This window comes from Neomonachus schauinslandi, chromosome 6, assembly GCF_002201575.2.
Source record: "Neomonachus schauinslandi chromosome 6, ASM220157v2, whole genome shotgun sequence".
Taxonomy (NCBI): domain Eukaryota; kingdom Metazoa; phylum Chordata; class Mammalia; order Carnivora; family Phocidae; genus Neomonachus; species Neomonachus schauinslandi.
Window position 1 is genome coordinate 119,484,552 of NC_058408.1, and position 10,550 is coordinate 119,495,101.

At 41.9% G+C, this 10,550-nt stretch overlaps 1 pseudogene; it reads left to right on the plus strand.

The window, feature by feature from the left end:
• The first annotated feature begins 3,948 nt into the window (after positions 1 to 3,948).
• On the plus strand, positions 3,949 to 4,476 carry LOC110589455 (annotated as a pseudogene).
• The last annotated feature ends 6,074 nt before the right edge of the window (positions 4,477 to 10,550 follow it).

Consider the following 10,550-nt stretch of genomic DNA (forward strand, 5'->3'; position numbering starts at 1 on the left):
TATAGGATTCCATCAAGTGTTGATATTTTTTGCAACTTTATTTCCCAGACTATTCATAGCCTATTCCAAAGAGATGATGAGATCAAACTGAAAAAAGTGAATTCAATTTCCACTTGGGATTGTACACCTGAAACTAATATAACACTATGTTAACTATACTGAAATTAAAAAAAAATTTTTTAAATTCTACTTGGTTCCATCTACAGGTGAAGTTGTGAAAGAGACTAAGGTAGGTTCCCATGTCCTCTATACGTCTTCATCTGGACACCACCCACCCTTGTACACACTATTGTGCTGGGCCAATAAATAGCTGGAGCACAATCCTGGCATGTGCCTCCACACCAAATCTATTTTCCATTATATCCCCCTCAGAACCTATTATGTCAACAAATCTATTGGATTAACAGAGTCATGCTAATGCCTTAGGATCAACAGGTCTGGAAGGGACCTACAGTCACCTGCTAAGTCACTTGGTAACCAAGGCCCAGAGCAGGAGAATGATTTACCCAAGGCCAGAATCAAACTCCAGGTTTCCCAGTTCTCAGACCAATAAGTAGCTCACACCCCTGACTATAAATGAAGATTGCCCAGAGGGCTTTGTAAAATGCTGTACTCAGTCACCACCTCCAGAAAGTCAGAATTAGTCTAGAGTGGGGTCCAAGCATCACTGATTTTTTAAAAAGACTTTTTATCCAAATGTAACATATATACGTAAAAGTGAATAGATTATAAATGTAGATGTTAATGAATTTTCACAGACACCCATGAGCCCAGACCAAGAAACAGAAGATCTCCAGCACCTAAAGCTCCCACCAAAGATAACTGCTCTCCTGATTTCCAAAACATAGGTTGCTTTTGCCTGTTTTTGTATTTTATGTAAATGAAAACATAGAACGTCCTCTTTTATGTCTCACTTCTTTTGCTCAGAATTATGCTTTTAAGATTCATCCATATTGTTTGCTATGGTTATAGTTTATTCATTCCCATTGCAGAACAGTATTTCATTGTGTATATATACCACAATTTGTGATCCATTCTACTACTGATGGACATTTGGGTAGTTTCCAGTTTAAGCATATTATAAATCGTGTATGTTCTAGCATGTATCTTTTAGTGAACATATGCAAGCATTTCTTTTGAGTGTATACTTAGGAATGGAATTGCTGGGTCATTTGGGTATACCTATGTTCAGCTTTAATAGACACTGTGAAACAATTACTTCAAGTGACTATAGCAATTTATATCTCCTACCTGAACCGTGTGAGAGTTTCAGTTATTCCACATCTTCACCCAAACTTGGTATCATCAGTTTTCTTGGGTTGTCATTCTGGGGTGTGTATGTGAGGATATTACATTGTTTTTAAGGTCCCCTAATGACTCTATGGACAGAAAAGGATCGGAACTTCTGCTTTGTCCCTACCCTCATGACCACTTGAGGCTTATGAAAATAATGCTCTTGCTTTTATTGTCTGACTCAGTGCTTCTACAATATCCTACAAGCCAACTCAAAGTGTTAGACCACTAAAATAAAAATGTTTAAGGAGATTTTCCTAATTTATACAAAATATAAATTGGTGGATAAAAATTTTACTTAAAGTTCTCTGGGAAATTTTATATTTTTGGCACTCACTGTTGCTTTCCACTAGTGAATGCTAGTAGTCAACAAAATAAACAGGTAAGAAATGAAACAATAACCTCTTCCAGACCCTCACATGGAATTCTAGAATATGCAATTTGTTTCTATAAATGTTTTGTTGTTGTTGTAACCACAAGCATTTCCTGCTAAGCATACCCGTTTCTCTGTGCTAAAGAGGCCCTTAATGTCCTTCATTCTCCTCTCTGGGATTCCTTCTTCCTTATAGCTAGGAAAAGGCAGCCGTATGTACCACATGATCCTCTTCTGCCTACAACTGATTGTTTTGAGAGTAAACACCTGGCTCAAGTTGATCCAATGAGATCCTCTCTCTTTCAGCAATTAGGAATTAGGACTTAAAGGCTGAGTAAGTTATTTAGAGCCATACAGTTATGTGAAATTGGAACCAAAATTGGTACCAAATTACTTGAAAGCCACATAAAAGCTGATGTGACATTGGCATGAGCAGAGCTTAGGAGTATATACCTATAAGAGAGCTTGAGAGCAAAATTATGGATTGCACAAAATAATTTCAGTCTCAGAAATCCAAATTATTTTAGTTATCTGGTACCGTAGCAGGATAAGGGGAAATGAATGGCAGCTACTTTTTGTCATTAAATCAGAAAGGCATAGAGCCTGAAATAGAGATCCAGATTCAGGAAAAAAATCTCTTAGCATGTTAAGAAGAGTAATCCTGAAGAAGTCCTCTTGAATAAGGGATGAGAAATGGAAATTAATGGTTCAGATGCCATTGATACTAATTTAAGGTGCATTAAATATCATTGATTTTGGTATTTGATATCATTAAATATCATATATCATGATTTTGTCATTATTTGTTTGCTGCCTTTGTGGTCTTTTTTAATGCACGTAAGGTAATTCATAAGCTTTCATCAGATCACATAGTTATTATTCATTTAGTATAATTTTTCCCATACAGTTTTAAATCTTTTTAATACGAATTTTTCAATCACGTGGCTATTAGGTAGTGGATCTCTAAAGTTGGAGATGAACAAGTGAATTAACAGACAAGTTAGGAGGAAATCAGCAGTGCTCCATTTAACAGCTTATTACTTTATTTTTAATGAATGTGTCAGTTAGAATTGGCTAGGTTTTGCTATGGTAACAAAACTCCAAACTATTAATGGCTTAAACAGACAAAGATGTATTTCTTGTTCATACCACATTTGATGTATGTTGGCAAAAGAGCTCAACTTATCATAGCAACTCTTGTGACTCTGATGAACAAGGGCTCCATCTCAACATAGACTTCCACGAAGACTGTACTATAGGGAAGGGAATTAGAAGCATCATGCACTGACTTTAAAAGCTTCCATTCACATTTCTCTCACCAAACCATGTTATATGGCAATGCCTATGAAAGAAAATGCGGGAAGTGCAAGCTCACCATGTGCCCAGGAGAACCAAAGTATGTGTGACTAGTCTTAATGACTAACGTAGTGTGTGTGATTACGAAGTTATTATGTGTGCTTTACCAGCTGGCTTTTCTGCTGGCAGAGTGGCTTCTCGTTTGTCTGATGGAATTAAGTAAGTCAATAATTTCTGATGTTCCACAGGTGCACTGACACCTGAGTTCATTTGAAAACTGCTGGCCCAACCCATGGTGGGAATTCCAGTTAGATGGGAAGGTATCACACCACACAGACAACCCTGTCCACCACAACTTAGGTCAGTCCTATTTCCAGACCATGGTGTACATGAAATATCATAAATCTGGGTCCTAGTTTGGGTTTTGGGAACTGGAGAAAAATAAATGCGCCTCTCAGAGAGAAAAGAATCCAGCCAGGTTTTCTGAGTCCTGTTTGATTTACAGTAACATGGCACCACCACAGTGAGGGAGTGGGGGTGGTGGTGAAGACCATAGTGTTATGTCATGAACTGGCTTTAAGTCTCAGAGAGTCACCTTCCTTTCCTGTCAAGTGAAGAAGTTAAAAAAGAACAATTTTTAAGTACACAACCCTCTACAAAAATAATATTCAGAATCCCAGTGTATAAAACAGATACAAGGTGATGCTAAAATGAGGGGGAAGGACCAGCCCCACATCCCATTATACCTCACAGGAAACATCAGTCCTTGAAACATGTTCACACAGAATCTTTAGAACTCCAGGGAACATGAGTTAAATGCTATTATTTTGTAACCTCTGAGATGCTTCCCCGTGATCCTGTTACTCTAGTTTTAATGCCAGCACTTCCTGGTTCCAAGTCCAAAGAAACAGCGCTCTTCCGGTTGCGGCTGCGCACAGGGGACGAAGAAGGCGGCTTGGGTGGCCGCTCCCGGCGCAGCGGCCAGGATGTTGGTGACCAGGGTATTTAGCCTAACTGGCGAGTGAGCCATTTCCACCTCCGTGTGTATGCGAGCACATGGAAATGTGAAGAGTGAAGACAGTGCTCTGCCCAGTTATGTCGACCGGTGCGACTAGCGCTTGCCTGATGCGACCCACGTTAGGATTTTCTCTGCCAGCTGCAAGGCCTTGAAAGAAAAGGAGGAGGCCCCCTAGAGCAGCCTCTCCACTGCTGAAAAACGTTGATTTGTGCCGCATTAAGTTCAGCGAGAGCTTTGCTGACAAGAACAGGAGCACGCACAAGTGCAAGACGGTGGTGGGCGCCGCCATGTTCTTCCGGGGTGTCCCGCTACGGTGCTGAGGGGGGGAGAAGCACTGTGTGTACGGGCCCCTTCCCGCACACCTTTGAAGAGGAGTGGGTGGCCAGGCAGGGCCCAGAGGATGCTCGACAAGAAGGTCAGGCCGATCCAGGGCTTCTCAGCCAAGGGGGACCACGACAAGAACAAATAGAAGAAATCAGAACCCTCCCGCATCTGAGCTTCACCTTGTTCTGCCACCTCCGTGAGCTCAGCGTATTTACTGGAAACGGTTGTGTTGCAGTAGCAGTGTTAATATGTGAGCAGTTTCTGTGGAAGAAAAAAATAAAGAAACAGCCAGCATTCACAGTCCTCCTTCTCTGGCCCCGTGTTTGGCCCAGGCTGGACACAGCCCCTCACCCCTCCGTGCAACCAAAAGGCCCTCCCTCGCCTACGCCCCATGCCTTGAAACCCGTTATTATTGCAATCCCAAAGCTCTGTGCCTAGGACTGCCAATAACGCTGACATCTTTTGCCTCTACTTGCAAGAGGGTAAGCCATGCCTGTGATTTTGAAATCTCACAAGCCAAAGCTCTTCTGTTTCTGTGCCCAGTCTCTGTTTCCTCTTCTCTCCTCATCAAGTGCAGCCTTTCCGTCATCCAGGTGTCATAAGGTTTGGTGAAAGGCAATGGAAGGAGGCACTCATCCCATCCGAGAATTCGAGAAGTTGGTAATTCTCCAGGTAGTTAATGAGGACTCTGGGAGACACTGGGAACGCCTCTGGAATGTTAAACAAAGTGGCTTTTATTCTGGCTGTCTTGCCGCTGCTGCTTCCTCACAACAAAGGGACTTACTGTGCTCTTGATGGGTGTGTCTGAATATCACTGGGCCATCACAGCCCCAGGCCTTTCTTTGGCGTGTTGACTTGGTCTCCTGTCATAGTGTTTCTGATGGAAAAAGGACAAGACCTTTATTTTAAGACTCATAAATACCAGAAACTCCCTTACCAGTCACTGACATTTAAATGATATGCTATTTGTCAATCAGCCCGGTCTTTATCTAGGTCATTTGCTTTGTCTTTATCTGAGCCATTCTCTAGCTGCTTATGACTCAGAGTGGTCTGGACCCTAGACATCAGCTGGGAATTTGGTAGAAAAGCAGAACCTTAGGCCCTGTCTCAGACCACTGGATCAGAATTTGCCTTTTCAACAAGATCCCCAGGTCTTTGCTCTAGTCTATAAAACTGTAAAAGCTTGAGCGACATTGTCAATGGTGACAGCCCAGCTGTCTCGGAGAAGGACATTGTCACAAAAAGCAGTCACCCAGGAGTGGGGAGACCTGGCTTCCAGTCCTGACTTGACCACTAACTCACTGAGTGGTCTTTGCCAAGTCACTTAACCGTTCTGGAATCTTGGATTGAGCTGAACTCCTGACTCTCCAAGTGCCTGCTCTGAGGACAGAAAACAGAAAGGTAAGCGCTCTCCTATATGCTGATGACATGGTTTTATGGCCAAACACTTAGACAATTGTCCCCAGTTGTCCCTCTAATTACTTTCAAAAAGAGCTTCAGAGCAGTTATCATAGTCACTTTGTTAAGTGTCCTTCAGAATTTGTTTTATCAAACACAGATCTCTCTGTGGCAACTCACTTCATTCATTTACCTGGGGGTACTTTTTTGTAACCTCTTTGCACTTGAGCTCTTTCAGCTTCCAAAATGTGTACAGTCACATCTGCCCTATCATACAGGGCTGTATGAGGATCTGCTGAGAAAGCACCTTGGAAAGTATGAGGTGCTGCCACACCCACTGCAGACTGACAGGGCCTTTTGGGGAATGCCATTTGGTAATATGAATTTTTAAAACCTTGAAAATGTGCAAAGCCCTCCCAGCAAATCATCCGCTAGGCATAGACCCCAGGGAGAAAATTATGAATGAGTAAGAAGGCTGTTAATAACTATAGCATTGTTAATAATAGTGAAAAATTGTAAACAACTTAAATGCCCAACAACAGGGAATTGGTTAAATAATAAACCAAAAATAAATAGTAAATTATGGTACCCACATAATCGAATTCCATGGAAACAAACAGTGCTAAAAACAGGTATTGCAAGATGTGGAAAGCTGTTGATTTCTCACTGATTAATGAAAACATATGATTAGATTCCAATTTGAAAATGAAGTGAATAAATATGCACAGGTATAAGACTGAAAGCATGCATGTTGTTTGTCAATACTGATACACTCTGATTATGGGCAGTTTTATGGTTCCTCATTTTGCTTATCTGCATTTTCCATAGTGCAAGTGCATTACAATTTTCAAAAGGAAAAAGTTTTGTTTTTTGAAAGAAAGATATACCATTCCTAACAAAATAGAAGCACTGTTTTTATCATCATTGTATTCATCAGTGGAGAAAGCTCCCTCTGGCTGGGGGAGAGCAGACTTTAAATAATTACCCTGCCCCCCCCCCCCCCCCGCAGTGTCTGCAGGGGGTAAGGAGAGCTATCTTTTGCATTCAGGGACTCAGGGAGAGGGGGTCCTAGGGAGGAAATCATAACTTCTTCCCCGAGGACATAAATGGAAACTCACAGCCCTGCAAACAAAAAGGCAGAAGTAGGTGGCTTGCTTCCTGAAAGGCTGTCAAAACACTACTTCAAAGCTAGGCTGGGGGCATGCAGATGGCAGTTCTCCTGTCTCTTTGACTAAAAGCAGCAAGGACAATTCACCTGCCAGATGGTCCTTCTAAAACCCAAAGGAAGGTGATTTGTTTCAACAGGGTAGAGGAATTTGATTCTGTGATCTTCCCTCTTCATTCATTGAAAGGTAGGTTTGTCTTCTTTATTTTAAGTACCTCGGTCTAGGGGTGCCTGGGTGGCTCAGTTGGTTCAGTGTCTGACTTTGGCTCAGGTCATGATCTCAGGGTCTTGTGATCAAGCCCCAGGGTGGGGCCCTGCATCTGGCCCTGGGTGGGCTTCCCACACCAGCATAGGACTCTGCGCTCAGTAGGGAGAGCCCTCTGCCCCTCCCCCACTCGTGTTTTTTCTCTCTCTCTCTCAAATAACTAGAATCTTAAAAAAAATAAACACTTCCATCTAGAACAGAACTAACAGTGATGCAAAGCCTGCTTTGTCTTTTCTTTTGCAAATAGTAGTGATGGTGACGGTGATGGTAATTAGCGGTAATACTGGTAGTGATAATAGAGGAAGTAGCAGTAGTAATAATATGTGCCAGCTATTTGCCCATAAGAATTTTATTTAAATCTTCATAAAAACCCTTTGAGGTTGGGAGTATTATGAAGGAGGAAACCAAAGCTTGGGGAAAGTCACTGGCCCAGAGTCACAGAGTAGGAGCTGGAAGCTGGATTCTAATTAGGTTTGTGAACTCTACTATAACACACTAGAAAATTAAGATACTACCAGTCCCAGTTATATTTATCAAAAGCTTGATGACTATAGGCTAATTCAGCCCTTGTTTTACCCCCCATACATGGCCTGAAGTTGGTTCTAGAATTGTCTACAGGAGTCAGATTACATTCAACAAACTCAAGATGCCTTTTTTTTAATTCAGTCTCTTCTTATGTCAACAGTTTTGAGACTCTTAAAATACTTTCCTCTCCACTTTACTAAAGAACCACTTCACATTCTAGGAGATAGTTCTCTTCCGCCTGGATAATGTACCAGCCAGCATTCCCTGATTTGGCTATCACTAGTGGGAGGCTTTCCCTGGTCTCTCCCCTGCTAGAACACTGTTTGCTGATGAGCAGAATTTAATATAAGACGTGCACTCTGGCCCTACCCAAGAGTATTTAGTTAGAAAAAGATGAAAAGAAATTTTATTTCTCAGCTTTTATAGAGTGATTTGGTGTCTTATTTTTGCCAGTGATGAAACTGAACTGAAGGACATTATATAGCAGAGGGACATTTCTGCAGTCGCCTAGGTATCATGAACCCATCTGCCTGTCTAGGGAACCCCTAGCCTTCTCCTAAGCCAGAAATGCGGGGACTGTGTGGGTATCAGGAAAGAGGTGTCTCCCAAAGGCACTGGTGAGTCCATGGAAGCATATTAGACAGAGTCCCTGAACTTACAGATTAGAGAGAAGCAGGAAATGCATCAGGAATGTTTTCAGCTGCAAATAACAGAAAACCAACAAGGAGGACCTTTTTAAAAAATAGAGTTATTTTTCTCCATAACAAAAAGTCTGTGGGTAGATAATCCATAGTTGTTTCAGCAGCTCAACAATATCATCAAATTCTCTGTATGTTTCCTGTTTTCTACCCCAAATCTTCAGCATGGTGGCTTTTTAATTTTGTCTGTCACATGTCTCAAAGTGGCAGCCAGAGCTCCAGATATTGTATCTATGTTTAAGGCAAAAGAGAGTATTGCTAGCCATGGCTGATGATTTCATTCAAAATGCAAAGTCTTTCCAAGAAGTTCCTCAACTGATTTTTTACTTAGATTCCATTGCTCAAAATGGTTAAATGAACCAGCCCTCACTGTAAGGGAGGCTGGAAATATAAGTATCTGGTGAATGGAATTAGAGTGAATGACTTTGACTAATCAGATTCAACCTCTGAAACTAGGCCATTGCCATCCTAAACAAAACCAGGGTAATCAGAAGAGCTAAACAAAATCATGGTATTGTGGGGAGAAGGGAGGAATGGCAGATAGCTGGCTAAAACTGTCTGTCACAATGAGTAAGATTCAAACCAGTATGAAGAGACCCCGTTGGAGTTTAATGTCTAGTGCTATGAACACTTGGCTATCCCAGCTACACATCAGGCTGAAGACATACCTTGTGATTCCAGGCATGCCTCACTTAGGAGGGAATGTAGAGCCAGCGCCAGAGGCAGCAGTAGCTGCTCTGGACTCAGTGGTGACAATGTTGTATGTTAGTGTTCTTATGTGAACAATTGTTGATACGTCCTGAGATTATAATCTGTCTGGTCATTTGGAATCTAGAGGTCTCTTTGCTCCCTCTACCATTGCTAACTTCTTGGAATTAGATACTTATAAACTTTTCTTTGTTTTTTTTTGGGAGGGTGGGTGGGGTGGGCACAGAGGGAGAGAGAATCTTAAGCAGGCTCCAAGCCCAACTCGAGGCCTAAGGTGGGGTTCTATCTCCATGAGACAACCCTGAGATCATGACCTGAGCTGAAATCGAGTTGGCCACTTAAACGACTGAGCCACCCAGGCACCCCTAAACTTTTCTTTGGACTGTGGATCTCTAAGAAGTGCCCCTTCCTTACTTAGGCTCTTGCTTTCTGCAAAGAAAGAAAAATATGCCTAAATGCCCACCAAACTGAGAATGGCTAAAGAAAGTATGAAATACCATTTGGCAATTAAAGAGATTGATGTAATTCTGTATGTGCTAACAGGAAAAGAGTTCTAAGATGTTTGTTAAATGATAAAAAGCAAATTGCATGGGATGCCTGGGTGGTTCAGATGGTGAAGCGTCTGCCTTCGGCTCAGGTCATGATCCCAGGGTCCTGGGATCGAGCCCCACATCGGGCTCCTGGCTCAGCAGGAAGCCCGCTTCTCCCTCTCCCTCTGCCTCTCCCCCTGCTCATGCTCTCTCTCTCTCTGTATCTCTGTCTCAAATGAATAAAAAAAAAAAAAAAAAAAAATTGCAAGACAACACATAGAGCATAATACCATGTATGTCTAGAATAAGCTTTGTGGTGGTTGTAAAATATGTCCATAAATTCTGTTACAACTGCTTTCGATCCCTCTCCCCTGGAGTGTGGGCTATATATAGTGATTCACTTCTAATAAATAGAATGAAGCAGAAGTAGTAGTATGCAATTTCAGAACAAAGTTATAAAAATGCTGTGATTTCCTCCTCACTCACTCTCTCTTAGATTGCTCACTCTGGTGGAAGTTAGCTGCTATGTCGCAAGGACACTTAAGCAGTGTGTGGCAGTATCCATGTGGCAAGAAATTAAGCCTCCTGCTGACAGCCATATGAGTGAGCCATCTTGGAATAAGGTTCTACACATCCAGTCAAGTCTTCAGATGGTTGCAGCCCCTGCCAACATCCAACCATATGAGAGACCCTGAGTTAGAACCACCCAGCTAAGCTGCTCCTGAATTCCTGACCCACAGATAATAAATGCTTGCTATGTAAGCCACTAAATTTTGGTGTGAGTTGTTATGCAACAATGGATAACTAATATGACCTCCTTATTTGCATATGTAGTAAGACTCAAGCTCTTACTCTGCGTTAGTCACTGTTTTATAAGTACCAACATTTAATCTTCACAACAACCCTATGAAGTAGAGACCAATATTATCCTTATTTTACAGAGGAAGAAACCAAGGC